Raw genomic sequence first — 23,837 nt, forward strand, 5'->3', positions numbered from 1 at the left:
TTAGAACAATAAAGAATTGTTTGCTTATTTCAATTAAAGGACTTTATTCTGGGTGTTTGTGTTTTTTTGTAACTTTGACTATGGGGTTAGTAATGGGGGTGTCTTATAGACGCCTCTCCATTACTAACCTGGGCTTGATGTCAGCTGGCATTATAAGCTGACATCAACCCCAACCCTATTACCCCACTGCCACCGCTACAGGGCAGTGGGAAGAGCGAGGCTAAGTGCCAGAATTGGCGCATTCTATGGATGCGCCATTTCTGGGGCGGCTGACGGCTGGTGTTTCTAGACTGGGAGGGGGCCAATATTCATGGCACCCTTCCTGGGCTATTAATATCATCCCCAGCAGTCTGCCTAGTCTTTGCTAGCTATTAAAATAGGGGGGACCCCACATAATTTTTTTGGGGGTCCCCCATTTTAATAGCTAGTAAAGGCTAGGTATTCAGCTGGGGGCTGATATTAGTAGCCTGGGAAGCTCCGTGGGTATTACCCCCTTCCCAGGCTTCAAACATCTGCCCCAGCCGTCTGCTTAACCTACGCTAGAGACTAAAATTACGGGGAACCCCACGCCAATTTTTTTTTTAATAAGTCCTTTATTTTAACACTAAATGACAAGTACAGTAATCAACACTATCACTGTACTTCTTATATATGTGACTGACATGTTTCTATCTATCTAATCTATGTGTGATGCTCTATTCTTTCTGTTATAAATTGTCGGGTACCGATGCTAAATTGCCGGCCGGCTTTTTTAAAGAGACGGTGCATGAAAACACTAATATTTTTTTTAATAAATCTTTTAACACTAAATGACAAGTACAGTAACCAACACTGTCACTGTACTTCTTATATATGTGACTGACATGTTTCTATCTATCTAATCTATGTGTGATGCTCTATTCCTTCTTGTTTAAATTGTCTGGTACCAGTGTATGCCACTGCTGAATTGCCGGCCGGCTTTTTTAAAGAGAGTTTCTTCTGAGCAGTTTGTAAGCTTTTGGACACCTTTGAAGGTGTTTTGTATGTGTTTCTATGTGTTTTTGTTTGCCTGCCATTAGTTTTAATGGTGTTCGACGGTGTTCGACGAACAGTTCCTCGAACATCCCGGTGTTCGACGAACCGAACCGAACCCGAACACTACGGGGGTGGCTCAACAGTAAACATCAATTCCCTTTGGGAGAGTGGTGGACGTCGCAATGGAATAAAAAGACAATATCAATGCCCCGTGGAAGAGACGTGGAGGTCACAGTAGCTTAACGAGACGGTTTTCATGCCTCTTGGAAAAGTGGTGGAGGTCGCTGTGGAATAAAAAGACAATATCAATTACCCGTGGAAGAGACGTGGAGGTCATAGTAGCTTAACAAGACGGTTTTAATGCCCTTTGGAAGAGCTGAGGAGTAAAGATTGGTTTAAAAAGATGGTTTTAATGCCCCTTGGTAGAGACGTGGAGGTCACAGTAGCTTAACAAGACGGTTTTAATGCCCCTTGGAAGAGTGATGGAGGATACAGTTGAATAAAAAGACAATATCAATGCCCCGTGGAAGAGACTTGGAGGTCACAGTAGTTTGTCAAAATGGTTTTAATGCCCCTTGGAAGAGTGGTGGAGGTGCAATGGAATAAAAAGACAATATCAATGCCCTGTGGAAGAGAGGTGGAGGTCGCAGTGGAATAAAAAGACAATATCAATGCCCCGTAGAAGAGAATTGAAGGTCTCAGTAGCTTAACAACATTGTTTTAATGCCCATTGGAAAATGGTGGAGGTCTCTGTGGAATAAAAAGACAATATCAATGCCCCTTGGAAGAGTGGTTGAGGTCTCTGTGGAAAAAAAAGACAATATCAATGCCCCGTGGAAGAGACGTGGAGTTCACAGTAGCTTAAAAAGCCGGTTTGAATGCCCCTTGGAAGAATGGTGGAGGTTACAGTGGAATAAAAAGACAATATCAATGCCCCGTGGATAAGACGTGGAGATAGTAGCTTAACAAGATGGTTTTAATGCCCTTGGAGGAGTGGTGGAGGTCGATGTGGAATAAAAAGACAATATCAATGCCCCATGGAAGAGACGTGGAGGTCACAGTAGCTTAACAAGACAGTTTTACTGCCCTTTGGAAGAGGTGTGGAGTTAAGAGTGGTTTAACAAGATGGTTTTAATGTCCCGTGGAAGAGAAGTGGAGGTCACAATAGCTTAACAAGTTGGTTTTAATGCCACTTGGAAGAGTAGTGGAGGTTACAGTGGAATAAAAATACAATAACAATGCCCCGTGGAAGAGACGTGGTGGTCACAGTAACTTAACAAGACGGTTTTGATGCCCCTTTGAAGGGTGGTGGAGGTCACAGTGGAATAAAAAGACAATATCAATGCCCCTTGGAAGAGACGTGGAGGTCAAAGTTGCTTAACAAGACGGTTTAATGCCCCTTGGAAGAGTGGAGAATGTCGCTGTGGAATAAATTGACAATGTCAATGCCCCGGGGAAGAGACGTGGAGTTTACAGTAGCTTAAAAAGATGGTTTTAATGCCACTTGGAAGAATGGTTGAGGTCGCATTGGTATAAACAGACAATATCAATGCCCCGTGAAAGAGACATCGATGTCACAGTAGCTTAAAAACACGGTTTTAATGCCCCTTGGAAGAGGGGTGGATGTCTTTGTGGAATAAATAGACAATATCATTGCCCCGTGGAAAAGACGTGGAGGTCACAGTGGCTTAACAAGACGGTTTTAATGCCCCTTGGAAGAGCTGTGGAGTTCACAGTGGTTTAACAAGATGGTTTTAATGCCCCTTAGAAGAGACGTGAAGGTCACAGTAGCTTAACAAGACGATTTTAATGCCCCTTGGTAGAGTGGTGGAGGTCGCAGTGGAATAAAAAGACAATATCAATGCCCTGTGGAAGAGACGTGGTGGTCACAGTAGCTTAACAAGATGGTTTTTAATGCCCCTTCGCAGAGTACTGGAGGTAGCTGTGGTATAAAAAGACAATATCAATGCCCTGTGGAAGAGACGTGGTGGTCACAGTAGCTTAACAAGACGGTTTTAATGCCCCTTGACGGAGTGGTGGAGTTCACAGTGAAATGAAGAGACAATATCAAAGCCCGTTGGAAAAGAGGTGGAGGTCAAAGTGTAATAAAAAGACAATATCACTGCCGCTAGGAAGAGTGGTGGAGGACACAGTGGAATAAAAAGACAATATCAATGCCCCTTGGAAGAGTGGTGGAGGTCGCAGTGGAATTAAAAGACAATATCAATGCCCCGTGGAAGAGACGTGGAGTTCACAGTAGCGTAACAAGACGGTTTTAATGCCCCTTGAAGAGTGGCGGAAGTCGCTGTGGAATAAAAAGACAATATCAATGCACCATGGAAGATACGTGGAGGTCACCGTAGCTTAACAAGACGGTTTTAATGCCCCTTGGAAGAGCGGTGGAGTTCAGAGTGGTTTAACAAGACGGTTTTAATGCCCCTTGGGAGAGTGGTGGAGGTTACAGTGGAATAAAAAGACAAAATCAATGCCCCTTGGAAGAGTGGTGGAGGTCGCAATGGAATATAAAGAGAATATTAATGCCCCGTGGAAGAGACAAGAAGATCACAGTAACTTAACATTGTGGTTTTAATGCCCCTTGGAAGAGTGGTGGAGGTCGCAGTGGAATAAAAAGACAATATCAATGCCCCGTGGAAGAGACGTGGAGGTCACAGTAGCTTAACAAAACGGTTTTACTGCCCCTTGGAAGAGTGATGGAGGTCGCTGTGGAATAAAAAGACAATATCAATGCCCCGTGGATAAGACGTGGAGATAGTAGCTTAACAAGATGGTTTTAATGCCCTTGGAGGAGTGGTGGAGGTCGATGTGGAATAAAAAGACAATATCAATGCCCCATGGAAGAGACGTGGAGGTCACAGTAGCTTAACAAGACAGTTTTACTGCCCTTTGGAAGAGGTGTGGAGTTAAGAGTGGTTTAACAAGATGGTTTTAATGTCCCGTGGAAGAGAAGTGGAGGTCACAATAGCTTAACAAGTTGGTTTTAATGCCACTTGGAAGAGTGGTGGAGGTTACAGTGGAATAAAAATACAATAACAATGCCCCGTGGAAGAGACGTGGTGGTCACAGTAACTTAACAAGACGGTTTTGATGCCCCTTTGAAGGGTGGTGGAGGTCACAGTGGAATAAAAAGACAATATCAATGCCCCTTGGAAGAGACGTGGAGGTCAAAGTTGCTTAACAAGACGGTTTAATGCCCCTTGGAAGAGTGGAGAATGTCGCTGTGGAATAAATTGACAATGTCAATGCCCCGGGGAAGAGACGTGGAGTTTACAGTAGCTTAAAAAGATGGTTTTAATGCCACTTGGAAGAATGGTTGAGGTCGCATTGGTATAAACAGACAATATCAATGCCCCGTGAAAGAGACATCGATGTCACAGTAGCTTAAAAACACGGTTTTAATGCCCCTTGGAAGAGGGGTGGATGTCTTTGTGGAATAAATAGACAATATCATTGCCCCGTGGAAAAGACGTGGAGGTCACAGTGGCTTAACAAGACGGTTTTAATGCCCCTTGGAAGAGCTGTGGAGTTCACAGTGGTTTAACAAGATGGTTTTAATGCCCCTTAGAAGAGACGTGAAGGTCACAGTAGCTTAACAAGACGATTTTAATGCCCCTTGGTAGAGTGGTGGAGGTCGCAGTGGAATAAAAAGACAATATCAATGCCCTGTGGAAGAGACGTGGTGGTCACAGTAGCTTAACAAGATGGTTTTTAATGCCCCTTCGTAGAGTACTGGAGGTAGCTGTGGTATAAAAAGACAATATCAATGCACTGTGGAAGAGACGTGGTGGTCACAGTAGCTTAACAAGACGGTTTTAATGCCCCTTGACGGAGTGGTGGAGTTCACAGTGAAATGAAGAGACAATATCAATGCCCGTTGGAAAAGAGGTGGAGGTCAAAGTGTAATAAAAAGACAATATCACTGCCGCTAGGAAGAGTGGTGGAGGACACAGTGGAATAAAAAGACAATATCAATGCCCCTTGGAAGAGTGGTGGAGGTCGCAGTGGAATTAAAAGACAATATCAATGCCCCGTGGAAGAGACGTGGAGTTCACAGTAGCGTAACAAGACGGTTTTAATGCCCCTTGAAGAGTGGCGGAAGTCGCTGTGGAATAAAAAGACAATATCAATGCACCATGGAAGATACGTGGAGGTCACCGTAGCTTAACAAGACGGTTTTAATGCCCCTTGGAAGAGCGGTGGAGTTCAGAGTGGTTTAACAAGACGGTTTTAATGCCCCTTGGAAGAGCGGTGGAGTTCAAAGTGGTTTAACAAGACGGTTTTAATGCCCCTTGGGAGAGTGGTGGAGGTTACAGTGGAATAAAAAGACAAAATCAATGCCCCTTGGAAGAGTGGTGGAGGTCGCAATGGAATATAAAGAGAATATTAATGCCCCGTGGAAGAGACAAGAAGATCACAGTAACTTAACATTGTGGTTTTAATGCCCCTTGGAAGAGTGGTGGAGGTCGCAGTGGAATAAAAAGACAATATCAATGCCCCGTGGAAGAGACGTGGAGGTCACAGTAGCTTAACAAAACGGTTTTACTGCCCCTTGGAAGAGTGATGGAGGTCGCTGTGGAATAAAAAGACAATATCAATGCCCCGTGGATAAGACGTGGAGATAGTAGCTTAACAAGATGGTTTTAATGCCCTTGGAGGAGTGGTGGAGGTCGATGTGGAATAAAAAGACAATATCAATGCCCCATGGAAGAGACGTGGAGGTCACAGTAGCTTAACAAGACAGTTTTACTGCCCTTTGGAAGAGGTGTGGAGTTAAGAGTGGTTTAACAAGATGGTTTTAATGTCCCGTGGAAGAGAAGTGGAGGTCACAATAGCTTAACAAGTTGGTTTTAATGCCACTTGGAAGAGTGGTGGAGGTTACAGTGGAATAAAAATACAATAACAATGCCCCGTGGAAGAGACGTGGTGGTCACAGTAACTTAACAAGACGGTTTTGATGCCCCTTTGAAGGGTGGTGGAGGTCACAGTGGAATAAAAAGACAATATCAATGCCCCTTGGAAGAGACGTGGAGGTCAAAGTTGCTTAACAAGACGGTTTAATGCCCCTTGGAAGAGTGGAGAATGTCGCTGTGGAATAAATTGACAATGTCAATGCCCCGGGGAAGAGACGTGGAGTTTACAGTAGCTTAAAAAGATGGTTTTAATGCCACTTGGAAGAATGGTTGAGGTCGCATTGGTATAAACAGACAATATCAATGCCCCGTGAAAGAGACATCGATGTCACAGTAGCTTAAAAACACGGTTTTAATGCCCCTTGGAAGAGGGGTGGATGTCTTTGTGGAATAAATAGACAATATCATTGCCCCGTGGAAAAGACGTGGAGGTCACAGTGGCTTAACAAGACGGTTTTAATGCCCCTTGGAAGAGCTGTGGAGTTCACAGTGGTTTAACAAGATGGTTTTAATGCCCCTTAGAAGAGACGTGAAGGTCACAGTAGCTTAACAAGACGATTTTAATGCCCCTTGGTAGAGTGGTGGAGGTCGCAGTGGAATAAAAAGACAATATCAATGCCCTGTGGAAGAGACGTGGTGGTCACAGTAGCTTAACAAGATGGTTTTTAATGCCCCTTCGTAGAGTACTGGAGGTAGCTGTGGTATAAAAAGACAATATCAATGCACTGTGGAAGAGACGTGGTGGTCACAGTAGCTTAACAAGACGGTTTTAATGCCCCTTGACGGAGTGGTGGAGTTCACAGTGAAATGAAGAGACAATATCAATGCCCGTTGGAAAAGAGGTGGAGGTCAAAGTGTAATAAAAAGACAATATCACTGCCGCTAGGAAGAGTGGTGGAGGACACAGTGGAATAAAAAGACAATATCAATGCCCCTTGGAAGAGTGGTGGAGGTCGCAGTGGAATTAAAAGACAATATCAATGCCCCGTGGAAGAGACGTGGAGTTCACAGTAGCGTAACAAGACGGTTTTAATGCCCCTTGAAGAGTGGCGGAAGTCGCTGTGGAATAAAAAGACAATATCAATGCACCATGGAAGATACGTGGAGGTCACCGTAGCTTAACAAGACGGTTTTAATGCCCCTTGGAAGAGCGGTGGAGTTCAGAGTGGTTTAACAAGACGGTTTTAATGCCCCTTGGGAGAGTGGTGGAGGTTACAGTGGAATAAAAAGAAAAAATCAATGCCCCTTGGAAGAGTGGTGGAGGTCGCAATGGAATATAAAGAGAATATTAATGCCCCGTGGAAGAGACAAGAAGATCACAGTAACTTAACATTGTGGTTTTAATGCCCCTTGGAAGAGTGGTGGAGGTCGCAGTGGAATAAAAAGACAATATCAATGCCCCGTGGAAGAGACGTGGAGGTCACAGTAGCTTAACAAAACGGTTTTACTGCCCCTTGGAAGAGTGATGGAGGTCGCTGTGGAATAAAAAGACAATATCAATGCCCCGTGGAATAAACGTGGAGGTCACAGTAGCTTATCTAGAAAAATGTTATGCCCCTTGGAAGAGTTGTGGAGTTCAGAGTATTTTAACAAGACGGTTTTAATGCCCCTTGGAAGAGTGGTGGAGGTAGCAGTGGAATAAAGAGACAATATCAATGCCCCTTGGTAGAGTGGTGGAGGTCAAAGGGGAATAAAAAGATAATATCAATGCCTCTTGGAAGAGTGGTGGAGATCCCAGTGGAATAAAAAGACAATATCAATGCCCCGTGGAAGAGACGTGGAGGTCACAGTACCTTAACAAGACATTTTTAATGCCCCTTGGAAAAGTGGTGGAGGTTACAGTGAAATAAAAAGACAATATCAATGCCCCAAGGAAGAGATGAGGAGGTCAAAATAGCTTAACAAGGTGGTTTTAATGCCCATTGGAAGAGTGGTGGAGGTCGCAGTGGAATGAAAAGACAATATCAATGCCCCTTGGAAGAGACTTGGAGGTCACAGTAGCTTAGCAAGATGGTTTTAATGCCCCATGGAAGTGTGGTGGAGGTCACTGTGGATTAAAAAGACAATATCATTGCCCCGGGGAAGAGACGTGGAGGTCACAGTAGCTTAACAAGATGGCTTTAATGCCCCTTTGAAGTGCTGTGGAGTTCAGAGTGGTCTAACAAGATGGTTTTAATGTCCCATGGAAGAGACGTGGAGCTCACAGGACCTTAACAAGACGGTTTTAATGCCCTTTGGAAGAGTGGTGGAGGTCACAGTGGAATAAAAAGACAATATGAATGCCACTTGGAAGAGTGGTGGAAGTTGCAGTGGAATAAAAAGACAATATCAATGCCCCATGGTACAGACGTGGAGGTCACAGTAGCTTAACAAGATGGTTTTAATGTCCCTTGGAAGAGTGGGGGAGGTCACAGTGGTATAAAAAGACAATATCAATGCCCCGTGGAAGAGACGTGGAGGTCACAGTAGTTTAACAAGATGGTTTTAATGCCCCTTGGAAGAGTGGTGGAGATCGCTATGGAATAAAAAGACAATATCAATGCCCCGTGGAAGAGAAGTGGAGGTCACAGTAGCTTAACAAGACAGTTTAAATGCAACTTGAAGAGTGATGGAGGTATGTTAAATAAAAATAAAATACTAATGCCCCGTGGAAGAGACGGGGAGGTCGCCATAGCTTACCAAGACGCTTTTAATGCCCCTTGGAAAAGCTGTGGAGTTCAGAGTAGTTTAACAAGATGGTTTTAATGCCCCTTGGAAGAGACATGTAGGTCACAGTAGCTTAACAAGACGGTATTAATGCCACTTGGAAGAGTGGTGGAGGTTATAGTGGAATAAAAATACAATATCAATGCCCCGTGGAAGAGACGTGGAGATCACAGTAGCTTAAAAAGATGGTTTTAATGCCTGTTGGAAGAGTGGTGGAATTCGCAGTGGAATAAAAAGACAATATCAATGCCCCTTGGAAGAGTGGTGGAGGTCTCAATGGAATATTAGGACAATATTAATGCCCCTTGGAAGAGACGTGGAGGTCACAATAGCTAAACAATATGGTTTTAATGCCCCTTGGAAGAGTGGTGGAAGTCTCAGTGGAATGAAAAGACAATATCAATGCCCTGTGGAAGCGACGTAGAGGTCACAGCAGCTTAACAAGACAGTTTTAATGCCCTTTGGGAGAATACTAGAGGTCGCTGTGGAATAAAAAGACAATATCAATACCCCGCGGAAGAGACGTGGAGGTAATAGTAGCTTAACAAGGCGGTTTTAATGCCCCTTGGAAGAGCTGTGGAGCTCAGAGTGGTTTAACAAGATGGTTTTAATGCACCTTAGTACAGACGTGGAGGTCACAGTAACTTAACAAGATGGGTTTAATGCCCCTTGTTAGAGTGGTGGAGGTCGCAGTGGAATAAAAAGACAATATCAATGCCCCGTGGAATAGACGTGGAGGTCACAGTAGCTTAACTAGACAAATTTAATGCCCCGTGGAAGAGTTGTGGAGTTCAGAGTATTTTAACAAGACGGGTTTAATGCCCCTTGAAAGAGACGTGGAGGTCACAGTAACTTATTAAAACGGTTTTAATTCCCCTTGGAAGAGTGGTGGAGGTCGCAGTGGAATAAAGATACAATATCAATGCCCCTTGGTAGAGTGGTGGAGGTCAAAGGGGAATAAAAAGACAATATCAATGCCGCTTGGAAAAGTGGTGTAGATCCCAGTGGAATAAAAAGACAATATCAATGCCCCGTGGAAGAGACGTGGAGGTCACTGTACCTTAACAAGACGTTTTTAATGCCCCTTGGAAAAGTGGTGGAGGTTACAGTGGAATAAAAAGACAATATCAATGCCCCGTGGAAGAGACGAGGAGGTCAAAATAGCTTAACAAGGTGGTTTTAATGCCCATTTCGAAGAGTGGTGGAGGGCGCAGTGAAATAAAAAGACAATATCAATGCCCCATAGAAGAGACGTGGAGATCACAGTAGCTTAACATGTGTTATGATCTGCTACAGGAACTAAGGAAAGACAGGAGATCTGTCCCTACAATATAACTAAACTAGATCCCTACGATGTAACGGGGAACCTGATCCTGCGATCAGACCCGCTAAAGTCCTCGGCTAGTCTGTACGAAGACCTATAGATGTGAGGGAGGGATCCCTACAAGAACTAGGGACTGGGATAAGTTGGACACCTCCTAGCAGAAATAGTAGCAGTCAAAGACAAACACACAACAAAAAGCATAGAGGTCAGAAGACCTAGCAAAACTAACAGAGAACGGTAACAGAGCACCAAGCTAGCTCAAAAGTAGTAAATACAATGAAGTCCAGCAAGGCCAGGAGGGTGGAGCCGGATTAAATAGGCAAAAATGGTCATGTGACTAGCAAACTAAAAAAAAACTAACAGGAGAGTTCTAACAGTACCCCCTCTTCTAAGAGGATCCTCCGGATCCCCTAGGCCCAGGCTTATCAGGAAACCTCCTGTGAAACGCTCTGAGAAGTCTGGAAGCAGAAACATCATCCGCCCTCACCCTTGAGTTATCCTCAGGTCCGAAACCCTTCCAAGCGACGAGATACTGCAAACTCCCTCTATACCGTCTAGAATTTAGGATGCGGGAAATTTCATATTCCCCGTCCTCCACCACCGGAGGAACAGTGGCAGAGGCGTCATCATCCGACACGTCAGCTCTTTTCAACAGAGAAACATGAAACACCGGGTTAATCTTCCAGGAGGTAGGAACCTCCAACCTAACAGCAGATTGGTTAACTATCTGAAGCACCTTAAAGGGCCCTGCGAACTTGGGACCCAATTTTTTAGAAGGAATCCTCAATCGCAGATTCTTAGAGGACAACCAAACCATGTCACCAACAGCAAACAAAACCTCTTGCCGTTTCCTATCAAAGTACCTCTTAGATTTTTTGTTAGCCTCCTGAAGATTACCACGTACATCCGTCCAAACTCTCTCCAAATCACCGGAAAAACTCTCCTCCTCAGGCACAGCCGATACCAATTTGGAGAATGACCCAAAAGACGGATGTCTCCCAGAACAACAAAAAAAAAGGCGAACACCCAGCAGAAGAGGATGTATGGTTGTTAAGAGCAAATTCAGCAAGTGGCAGAAACTCAGACCACCCCTCTTGATTGTCTGCCACAAAACAACGCAAGAACTGCTCAACATCCTGGTTCTTCCTTTCTGTCTGGCCATTAGACTCAGGATGATATCCGGTTGAAAACGACAAATGAACTCCCAACCAGTCACAAAAGGCACGCCAAAAACGAGCCACGAACTGAGGTCCCCTATCAGAAACAATGTCAGTAGGAACACCATGTAGTCTGACAATTTCCTTGACAAAGGCCTTAGCGAGTGTCTTAGCGCAAGACAGTTTGATGAAGGGAACCAAGTGACACATCTTGCTAAAACGGTCCACGACCACCCAGATGACCGTGAAACCTTCAGAGGGGGGAAGGTCAGTAATAAAGTCCATAGCCAGATGTGTCCAAGGTGCACTAGGAACCTCCAGAGGGCAAAGCAACCCCGCAGCAGGAGCATGCGAAGACTTGGATCTAGCACACACAGTACATTGACGCACCCACTTAATGACTTCCTTCTGCCATCCAGGCCACCAAAAACTGCGACCCACAAGTCTCTTGGTCTCAGAAATTCCTGGATGACCTGCCAACCGAGACTCATGACACTCAACAAACAAATCTCTCCTAAAGGTCCTAGGCACAAACAACCTCCCATGGGGAGTGTTAGATGGGGCATTCTCCTGAGCTTTAAGAATCTCATCCTCCAAAACGGAGTCCAAAGCAGCAATCACAACACCTTCTTGTAAAATGCTCTCCTCTTCCTCCTCAGCACCGACCATGGGAGAAAAGCTGCGAGACAAAGCATCCGCTTTAACATTCTTGGTACCCGGGATGTAAGTAATGGAAAAATTAAACCGCGAGAAAAAAAGTGCTCACCTAGCCTGACGGGCATTCAAGCGCTTGGCAGCATCAAGATAGATCAGATTTTTATGATCAGTGAAAACTTGAATGGGAAATTCAGCACCTTCCAAGAGGTGACGCCAGTGTTCAAATGCGAGTTTAATAGCCAGCAATTCCCGATTACCAATATCGTAATTAAGTTCAGTCTCAGAAAATTTTTTTGAAAAAAAGGCACAGGGATGTATTCCATCCTTATTTTCCTGAGACAACACCGCACCGACCCCCACAGAGGAAGCATCAACCTCAACCAAAAACGGCTTAGTCACATCAGGCTGAATAAGGATGGGAGCAGAGGTGAACCTCTCCTTAAGAAGCACAAAAGCCTCAATGGCCTCAGAAGTCCACTGAACCGCATTAGCACCTTTCCTGGTGAGATCGGTCAGCGGTTTGACAATAATAGAATTTTTTTTATGAATTTTCTGTAATAATTGGCGAAACCCAAAAACCTCTGTATTGATTTCAAACCAATAGGCCTAGGCCATTCCTGCAGAGCTTGAACTTTAACCGGATCCATCTCAAAACCTTCACTGGAGATAATGTAACCCAAAAAACTAATTCTCTGTACAGCGAACTCACATTTCTCTAGCTTAGCAAAAAGCGAATTGTCCATTAATAACTGTAAAACCTCACGTACGCTCTGCCAATGAGACTCCAGATCAGGCGAATAAATCAGAATGTCATCCAAATACACAACCACATTTTTGCCGATTAAAGGTCTAAGGATGTCATTAATAAGATTCTGAAAAAATGCTGGAGCATTGGTAAGACCAAAAGGCATAACCAGATTCTCAAAATGACCCACAGAAGTGTTAAAAGCAGTTTCCATTCATCACCCTCCTTCATGCGCAACAAATTGTATGCCCCCCGGAGATCAATTTTAGAGAACCACTTGGCCCCCACTAACTGGTTAAATAAATCAGGAATCAATGGCAGTGGGTAAGGATTGCGTACAGTAATTTTATTAATCTCACGAAAGTCCAGACAAGGACGTAACCCGCCATCTTTTTTTTTAACAAAAAAAAATCCAACAGCCACAGGAGACTTGGAAGGCCTAATGTGACCGGCGGCCAAGCTTGTCTGTATGTATTCCTCCAAAGCCTTTCTCTCAGGAATAGTAAGATTAAATAAACGACTTTTAGGAAGAGTCGCTCCAGGGACAAATTCAATGGTACAATCATAGTCTCTATGGGGAGGTAAAATTTGTGACTCCTCCTCAGAAAAAACTCTCCAAAAATCCTGAATAGGTACAGGTAATTCCCCTTTATCCACAGCAGCAATGCGCCCGTTACAACACTTGTCATAACACTTAGGGCTCCAGGACTTAATTTCATTGGTAGACCAATCCAGTACAGGATTGTGCAATTTTAACCAGGGCAACCCCAATATTACTGGAGAAGGCAAATTATTTAATACTACCAAATCCAAATTCTCTTGATGAATACCATTAATAGTGAGGGGAAATTCACAGACCTTATGAGTAACACTCTTCAAGGGAGAGCCATCAACAGAAACCACAGTAATAGGGGATGACAAAGTTTTAGGTTTTAATTTAAGTTTTTCTAAGAATCCCCCAGCAATCACATTCAGAGTAGAACCGCAATCCACAAAAACCCGAAATTCAATTAATTCATCCTGAGCAGCAGTAGTAGCAGATAGGAATACTCCCTTAGAATTTAAACAGGCTATTCGTGCATGACTGACCATTTTTTTTTCTTTCTTCATACGAAGCACACAGTTCTTAATAAAATGACCAGAATTTCCGCAATAGAAGCACAAACCTTCAGAAAGCCTGCGGTCTTTTTCCTGAGAGCGGGCTGCCATCGCCCCAATCTCCATCGGCTCTCCTTTGTCAGCACAGACCCTCTCAGGACTCGGAGCTGACATAGCAGAGGATTTGCTCTCATTAACCCTTGCACGCAGTCTCCTGTCCACCCGTATAGCTAATTGCATTGCCTCCTGCAAGTTTCCAGGTGTGGGATAAGCAATCAGTAAATCATTAACCCTTTCACCAAGCCCTGCAAGAAACAAGCTTTTCAAAGCTGAATCGTTCCACCCCACCTGGGAAGACCACCGACGGAAGTGAGAACAATATTTTTCCACATTACCTGATCCCTGCCTCAGATGTCTCAATTCAGACTCAGCAGATGAGACACGATCAGGATCATCGTACAACAAACCCAAAGCAGAAAAAAAACTATCCACTGATCTAAAGCACGGATCACTAGGTTGGAGAGAGAAGGCCCATCCCTGAGGATCTTTGCGCAAAAGTGACATTATGAACCCTATGCGCTGTGATTCATCACCAGAGGATCCGGGTCTCAAACGAAAATACAATAAACAAGCATTTTTAAAAGAAAAAAAATCTTGTTGTTCGCCAAAAATTAGATCAGGCAGACGTACCTTTGGTTCCACAAAATGTGCTCCAGAACAGCTACTCACGTGTTGTTGGAGCTTGTCCACCTCCAGAGAGAGTCCCTGCAAGCGTTGAGCCAAATCTTGAACCGAGACCATGATAGAAAACTGGAGGTCTTTCCTTAGAAAAAATTATTATTTTTTTTTTTAGGCTGGACTTACTGTTATGATCTGCTACAGGAACTAAGGAAAGACAGGAGATATGTCCCTACAATATAACTAAACTAGATCCCTACGATGTAACGGGGAACCTGATCCTGCGATCAGACCCGCTAAAGTCCTCGGCTAGTCTGTACGAAGACCTATAGATGTGAGGGAGGGATCCCTACAAGAACTAGGGACTGGGATAAGTTGGACACCTCCTAGCAGAAATAGTAGCAGTCAAAGACAAACACACAACAAAAAGCATAGAGGTCAGAAGACCTAGCAAAACTAACAGAGAACGGTAACAGAGCACCAAGCTAGATCAAGAGTAGTAAATATAATGAAGTCCAGCAAGGCCAGGAGGGCGGAGCCGGATTAAATAGGCAAAAATGGTCATGTGACCAGCAAACTAAAAAAAACCTAACAGGAGAGTTCTAACAACATGGTGGTTTTAATGCCCCTTGGAAGAGTGGTGGATGTCGCAGTGGAATAAAAAGACAATGTCAATGCCCCGTGGAAAAGATGTGGAGGTCACAGTGGCTTAACAAGACGGTTTTAATGCCCCTTGGAAGAGCTGTGGAGTTCAGAGTGGTTTAACAAGATGGTTTTAATGCCCCTTGGAAGAGACATGAAGGTCACAGTAGCTTGACAAGACGATTTTAATGCCCCTTGGTAGAGTGGTGAAGGTCGCAATGGAATAAAAATACAATATCAATGCCCTGTGGAAGAGACGTAGTAGTCACAGTAGCTTAACAAGACGGTTTTTAATGCCCCTTGGAAGAGTACTGGAGGTCGCTGTGGTATAAAAAGACAATATCAATGCCCTGTGGAAAAGACGTGGAGGTCACAGTAGCTTAACAAGATGGTTTTAATGCCCCTTGATGGAGTGGTGGAGTTCACAGTGGAATAAAAAGACAATATCAATGACCCCTTGGAAGAGTGGTGGAGGTCGCAGTGTAATAAAAATACAATATTAATGCCCCTTGGAAGAGACGTGGAGGTCACAGTAGCTTAGCAAGACCGTTTTAATGCCCCTTGGGAGAGTGGTGGAGGTCGCATTCGAATAAAAAGACAATATCAATGCCCCTTGAAAGAGTGTAAACCTACAAAAGACAAAAAATATATCTCATACCCTACCATCATTATATATAAATGTAAAACAAAGTTGCATATGAAATATAGGGTACTTAGTGAACTATTTTTGATCAAAAATAGTATACAATCTGTCCCACCAGCGACAAGGTGACCCTAAATTGGGACGGTCTTACACTGTCTATATTAAAAACCTTACTGTATATCAAAGTTGAAGTAATGCATATAAAAGGGTAGACAAATAGAACCAGGTCCCAATATCAGACCACCTAAGCCTGTGGTAAGCTACATATATACTAACCAGCTCAACAAGGGGGATGCCACACCCCTAATTTGCACAGAATGCAAACAAGACAAAAAACCAAGCAATGTGAACTGAGGTCTAAGATGGTACACATGCAAGAAATAGGAGCATGTTCACACTAGCAAAAAGATGCAAAACCTACAAAAGACAAAAATTATATCTCATACCCTACCATCATTATATATAAATGTAAAGCAAAGTTCCATATGAAATATAGGGCACTTAGTGAACTATTTTTGATCAAAAAAAGTATACAAGCCGTCCCACCAGCGACAAGGTGACCCTAAATTGGGACGGTCCTACACTATCTATATTAAAAACCTTACTGTATATCAAAGTTGAAGTATGCATATAAAAGGGTAGACAAATAGAACCAGGTCCCAATATCAGACCACCTAAGCCCGTGGTAAGCTACATATATACTAACCAGCTCAACCAGCTCAATAGTTCACTAAGTACCCTATATTTGAAATGCAACTTTGCTTTACATTTATATATAATGATGGTAGGGTATGAGATATATTTTTTGTCTTTTGTAGGTTTTGCATCTTTTTGCTAGTGTGAACATGCTCCTATTTCTTGCAAGTGTACCATCTTAGACCTCAGTCCACATTGCTTGGTTTTTTGTCTTGTTTGCATTCTGTGCAAATTAGGGGTGTGGCATCCCCCTTGTTGAGCTGGTTAGTATATATGTAGCTTACCACGGGCTTAGGTGGTCTGATATTGGGACCTGGTTCTATTTGTCTACCCTTTTATATGCATTACTTCAACTTTGATATACAGTAAGGTTTTTAATATAGACAGTGTAGGACCATCCCAATTTAGGGTCACCTTGTCGCTGGTGGGACGGCTTGTATACTTTTTTTGATCAAAAATAGTTCACTAAGTACCCTATGTAATGCACACGCCCGGGCTGAGCGGCGTGTGCGTGTGATTCCACTGGACCGTGCCGGAGAGTGAATGCCTGGAGGGGCGTAACTAGGTATTCACCCGATCCGACCAGGGTCACACGACGGCATACAACGCCAGTGCACCAAGGAGGAACCGAGCAGAGGGACCAGGTGCTACTCCAGGACAGACCCCGGACATGGCTGTTGACCCACACAGGGGAATACAGGAACAGACTGGTTAGGCTGGCACACAGACTGGTGGGAATAGGCAGGCACGACTGGTATGCAGGCAGGCGGGTATGCAGGCAGGGGGGTACAGGCAAGCACGGCTAGAGTGCAGACAGGAAGGCACTAGCAGGTAGGAACACAGGCGGGATAGGACCCAGTACACACTGGGACTTTGGAACAGAACCACAGATGTGGCGGACAAACACAGCAGAGTGAGGCCGCCCAGAGAGGTGAGCGAGAGCAGGGCAGGATGAGACCGCCCGGAGCGGTGAGCAAGAGCAGGGCAGGACGAGACCGCCTGGAGCGGTGAGCAAGAGCAGAGCAGGACGAGACCACCTGGAGCGGTGAGCAAGAGCAGAGCAGGACAAGACCGCCTGGAGCGGTGAGCAAGAGCAGAGCAGGACGAGACCGCCTGGAGCGGTGAGCAAGAGCAGAGCAGGACGAGAACGCCTGGAGCAGTGAGCAAGAGCAGAGCAGGACGAGACCGCCTGGAGCGGTGAGCAAGAGCAGAGCAGGACGAGACCGCCTGGAGCGGTGAGCAAGAGCAGAGCAGGACGAGACCGCCTGGAGCGGTGAGCAAGAGCAGAGCAGGACGAGACCGCCTGGAGCGGTGAGCAAGAGCAGAGCAGGACGAGACTGCCTGGAGCGGTGAGCAAGAGCAGAGCAGGACGAGACCGCCTGGAGCGGTGAGCAAGAGCAGAGCAGGACGAGACCGCCTGGAGCGGTGAGCAAGAGCAGAGCAGGACGAGACCGCCTGGAGCGGTGAGCAAGAGCAGAGCAGGACGAGACCGCCTGGAGCAGTGAGCAAGGGCAGAGCAGGACGAGACCGCCTGGAGCGGTGAGCAAGAGTAGAGCAGGACGAGGCCGCCTGGAGCGGTGAGCAAGAGTAGAGCAGGACGAGGCCGCCTGGAGCGGTGAGCAAGAGTAGAGCAGGACTAGGCCGCCTGGAGCGGTGAGCAAGAGTAGAGCGAGACTGCCGGAGCAGTGAGCAAAAGGGTCAGAGCGGAGCAAGGCTGCTGGAGCAGTGAGCAAAAGGGTCAGAGCGGAGCAAGGCTGCCGAAGCAGCGAGCAAAAGGGTCAGAACGGAGCAAGGCTGCCGGAGCAGCGAGCAAAAGGGTCAGAGCGGAGCAAGGCTGCCGGAGCAGTGAGCAAGGCAGAGCAGGCTATAACCGCCGGAGCAGTGAGCAAGGCAGAGCAGGGGGGACAGGGCTCTGTTCACACGGAACAGACAGGAAGGGAAAGGCAGAGCCAGATACCCACAGGGTACTTGCAGTGAAGTAGCGAGTGGACCACAAACTCACAAACGGGTGTACAGAGACAACAAGCAGGAGTTAGGTACGAGTTCAGACTCTGCAGAAAAAGGAAAGGAACGGACATAGAGAAAAAACAGGTAAAAGATAGGAGAGAGTTCAGACTGGAACTGAGTGTACGGAGGAGACCGACACTGCAGCGGAATACAGGAGCGTGTCTGGGAATACGGCCCCCAGAGAGGCGGGACGAACAGGCAAGGAGCGTGTTCAGACAGGACAGACAAGATACAGGAGCGGGTCTAGGTAATCGGCCCCTAGAAGGCGGGAGGAACAGACTAGGAGCGTGTTCAGACAGGCCTGGAAATACAGCCTCCAGGATAGGCAGACAAGAGAACACAGAACGGGACCTGGCACCTTCAGAGTGAAAGCACACACTGAATGAAACACAATGCTCAGGCATGGGTTAATTGGAGCAGCTGGTTTAAATACCAGGTGACAAACAGCAATAGGCTGAGGACGCACAAGGGGTGTGCCCACAGCAGGTACAAGAAGCAGGAAGTGATCGGGCGCCGCCCTTAAGCAGCAGCACACAGAAGCAAACAGACAGCATGGAGGGAAGCCAGAGAGACATTCTGGATTGGAGATCAAGTGCGCGCTCTTGCACAGTGGGAGATGGACCACTATGCAAGGACGCCGCCAGGTATGTTACACCCTATATTTCATATGCAACTTTGCTTTACATTTATATATAATGATGGTAGGGTATGAGATATATTTTTTGTTGGTTTTGCATCTTTTTGCTAGTGTGAACATGCTCCTATTTCTTGCATGTGTACCATCTTAGACATCAGTTCACATTGCTTGGTTTTTTGTCTTGTTTGCATTCTGTGCAAATTAGGGGTGTGGCATCCCCCTTGTTGAGCTGGTTAGTATATATGTAGCTTACCACGGGCTTAGGTGGTCTGATATTGGGACCTGGTACTATTTGTCTACCCTTTTATATGCATTACTTCAACTTTGATATACAGTAAGGTTTTTAATATAGACAGTGTAGGACCGTCCCAATTTAGGGTCACCTTGTCGCTGGTGGGACGGCTTGTATACTTTTTTTGATCAAAAATAGTTCACTAAGTACCCTATATTTCATATGCAACTTTGCTTTACATTTATATATAATGATGGTAGGGTATGAGATATATTTTTTGTAGGTTTTGCATCTTTTTGCTAGTGTGAACATGCTCCTATTTCTTGCATGTGTACCATTTTAGACCTCAGTTCACATTGCTTGGTTTTTTGTCTTGTTTGAATTCTGTGCAAATTAGGGGTGTGGCATCCCTCTTGTTGAGCTGGTTAGTATATATGTAGCTTACCACGGGCTTAGGTGGTCTGATATTGGGACCTGGTTCTATTTGTCTACCCTTTTATATGCATTACTTCAACTTTGATATACAGTAAGGTTTTTAATATAGACAGTGTAGGACCGTCCCAATTTAGGGTCACCTTGTCGCTGTTGGGACGGCTTGTATACTTTTTTTGATCAAAAATAGTTCACTAAGTACCCTACATTTCATATGCAACTTTGTTTTACCTTTATATATAATGATGGTAGGGTATGAGATATATTTTTTGTCTTTTGTAGGTTTTGCATCTTTTTGCTAGTGTGAACATGCTCCTATTTCTTGCATGTGTACCATCTTAGACCTCAGTTCACATTGCTTGGTTTTTTGTCTTGTTTCCATTCTGTGCAAATTAGGGGTGTGGCATCCCCCTTGTTGAGCTGTTTCCGTACCCACTGTAAATGTAGACATGGATGTCTGAATGTAGCATAAAGTGTATGAGCAGCTTAAGGCTTTCTTCAAATTATATGGAAACACGTAAGGTCTCAATGTACGCAACTGTATGCCATAGAATTGCATACGTAGCTCACTGATGAAAGCAAATAGTTTACCACACAAAAACTGTATTTTACTTTCCAATACAATGACAAATGGTAAAGAATACCAGAAACGTTAAAAATACATCAAACCCATTACAGGCGATGGATACATTTGGTAAATACTGTGAACATAATCTTAGAGCACATTTACACTGGCCGATTGTTTTGGCCATTCGTTCAGTGATTGGCAGCTTGTTTAAGCAGGTTAATTATCTGCAAGGGTGGTTCCTAGAACGCTTGTTTTAGCATAATTAGCCTGTCTCAACAGGCTGCCAGTCGCCCAGTGAATAACCAAAACGCTCATTTGTAAGGTGAAATGATTTTGCGGCTTACTTAAAAAAAACCATCATTCTTGGCAACACATTGTCCTAAGTAAATAGAACATGTGCGACCAACAACAATGGTATTATATGCTCACAGAATAACATATTAATGATTGTTCTGTGAGCTAGGGAAGCGTGGTCGGCCTGTCGAAACAGACTATTAAACAACAGCCATGGGCCAGTGTTAAAGAACCAGATCATTTTGAAGAAACTTACTCTCTAGATACATGTTTTTATTGCACAAGCTAAGAAGTAATATAACAATAACAATATATAACAATATAACAATCTCAGTTCACATTGCTTGGTCCCTTGAAAGAGTGGTGGAGGTCACAGTGGAATAAAAAGACAATATCAATGCCCTGTGGAAGAGACGTGGAGGTCACAGTAGTCTAACAAGATGGTTTTAATGGCCATTGGAAGAGTGCTGGAGGTCGCAGTGGAATAAAAAGACAATATCAATGCCCCGTGAAAGACAACTGGAGGTCACCGTAGCTTAACAAGATGGTTTTAATGCCCCTTGGAAGAGTGGTGGAGGTCTCTGTGGAATAAAAAGACAATATCAATGCCCCTTGGAAGAGTGGTGGAGGTCGCTGTGGAAAAAAAGGACAATATCAGTGCCCCGTGGAAGAGACGTGGAGGTCACAGTAGCTTAACAAGCTGGTTTCAATGCACCTTGGAAGAGTGGTGGAGGTTACAGTGGAATAAAAAGACAATATCAATGCCACGTGGAAGAGACATAGAGATAGTAGCTTAAAAAGAGGGTTTTAATGCCCCTTGGAGGAGTGGTGGAGGTTACAGTGGAATAAAGGCAATATCAATGATTCTTGGAAGAGACGTGGAGATAGAAGTTTAAAAAGACGGTTTTAATGCCCCTTGGAAGAGTGGTGGAGGTCGCAGAGGAATAAAAAGACAATTTAAATTCCCCTTGGGAGAGTGGTGGAGGTCGCAATGGAATAAAAAGACAATATCAATGACCCGTGGAAGAGACGTGGAGGTAACAGTAGCTTAACAAGACGGTTTTAATGCCACTTGGAAGAGTGGTGGAGGTCGATGTGGAATAAAAAGACAATATCATTGCCCCATGAAAGAGACGTGGAGGTCACAGTAGCTTAACAAGACAGTTTTAATTCCCCTTTGAAGAGCTGTGGAGTTCAGAGTGGTTTAACAAGATGGTTTTAATGCCCCGTGGAAGAGACGTGGAGGTCACAGTAGCTTAACAAGTTGGTTTTAATTCCCCTTCGAAGAGTGGTGGAGGTCGTAGTGGAAAAAAAAGACAATATCAATGCCCCGTGTAAGAGACGTAAAGGTCACAGTTGCTTAACAAGACGGTTTTAATGCTCCTTGGAAGAGTGGTGGTTGTCGTTGTGGAATAAATAGACAATATCAATGCCCCATGGAAGATACGTGGAGGTCACAGTAGCTTAACAAGACGGTTTTAATGCCACTTGGAAGAATGGTTGGGGTCGCATTGGTATAAAAAGACAATATCAATGCCCCATGTAAGAGACATGGAGGTCACAGTTGCTTAACAAGATGGTTTTAATGCCCCTTGGAGGAGTGGTGGATGTCGCTGTGGAATATATTGACAATATCAATGCCCCGGGGAAGAGACGTGGAGGTCACAGTAGCTTAACAAGGCGGTTTTAATGCCACTTGGAAGAAAGGTTGGGGTCGCATTGGAATAAAAAGACTATATCAATGCCCCGTGGAAGAGACATGGATGTCACAGAAGCTTAACAAGATGGTTTTAATGCCCCTTGGAAGAGTAGTGGATGTTGATGTGGAATAAAAAGACAATATCAATGCCACGTGGAAGAGACGTGGAGGTCAAAGAAGCTTAACAAGACGGTTTTAATGCCCATTGGAAGAGCTGAGGAGTTCAGAGTGGTTTAACAAGATGGTTTTAATACCCCTTGGAAGTGTGTTGGAGGTCGCAGTTGAATAAAAAGACAATATCAAAGCCCCGTTGAAGAGACGTGGAGGTCAGTGTAGCTTAACAAGATGGTTTTAATGCCCATTGGAAGAGTGGCGGAGGACGCAGTGGAAAAAATAGACAATATCACTGACCCGTGGAAGAGACGTGGAGGTCACAGTAGCTTAACAAGACGGTTTTAATTCCCCATGGAAGAGTGTTGGAGGTCGCAGTGGAATAAAAAGAAAATATCACTGCCCCGTGGAAGAGACGTGGAGGTCACAGTAGATTAACAAGACGGTTTTAATGCCCCTTGGAAGAGTGGTGGAGATCTTAGTGAAATAAAAAGACAATATCATTGCCCCGTGGAAAAGACGTGGAGGTCACTGTAGCTTAACACGACGGTTTTAATGCCCCGTGGAAGAGACGTGGAGGTCAGAGTAGCTTAATAAGACGGTTTAATGCTACTTGGAAGAGTGGTGGAGGTTACATTGGAATAAAAAAAAATATCAATGCCCCTTGGAAGAGTGGTGGTGGTCTCAGTGGATTAAAAAGAAAATATCAATGCCCCGTGGAAGAGACGTTGAGGTCACAGTAGTTTTAACAAGACGGTTTTAATGCCCCTTGGAAGAGTGGTGGAGGTCACAGTGGATTAAAAAGACAATATCAATGCCCCTTGGATGAGTTGTGGATGTCGCAGTGAAATAAAAAGACAATATTAATACCCCGTGGAAGAGAAGTGGAGGTCACAGTAGCTTATCAAGATGGTTTTAATGCCCCTTGGAAGAGTAGTGGAGGTCGCAGTGAAATAAAAAGACAATATTAACGCCCCGTGGAAGAGTTGTGGAGGTCACAGTAGCTTAACAAGATGGCTTTAATGCCCCTTGGAAGAGCTGTGGAGTTCAGAGTGGTTTAACAAGACGGTTTTTATGCCCCTTGGTAGAGACGTGGAGGTCACAGTAGCTTTATAAGACGGTTTTAATGCCCCTGGGAAGAGCTGTGGAGTGCAGAGTGGTTTAACAAGATGGTTTTAATGCCCCTTTGAATAGACGTGGAGGTCACAGTAGCTTAACAAGATGATTTCAATGCCTCTTGGAAGAGTGATGGAGATTACAGTGGAATTAAGAGACAATATCAATGCCCCGTGAAAGAGACGTGGAGTTCACAGTAGCTTAACAAGACAGTTTTAATGCCCCTTGGTAGAGTGGTGGAGGTTGCGCTGGAATAAAAAGACAATATCAATGCCCCTTGGAAGAGTGGTGGAGTTCGCAGTGTAATATAAAGACAATATCAATGCCCCGTGGAAGAGACGTGGAGGTCACAGTAGCTTAACAAGACGTTTTAATGCCACTTGGAAAAATGGTGGAGGATGCAGTGGAATAAAAAGACAATATCAATGCCCCCGTGGAAGAGACGTGGAGTTC

Source organism: Phyllobates terribilis, unplaced genomic scaffold (assembly GCF_046119375.1).
Source record: "Phyllobates terribilis strain yellow unplaced genomic scaffold, ASM4611937v1 Scaffold_114__1_contigs__length_5359813, whole genome shotgun sequence".
NCBI lineage: Eukaryota > Metazoa > Chordata > Amphibia > Anura > Dendrobatidae > Phyllobates > Phyllobates terribilis.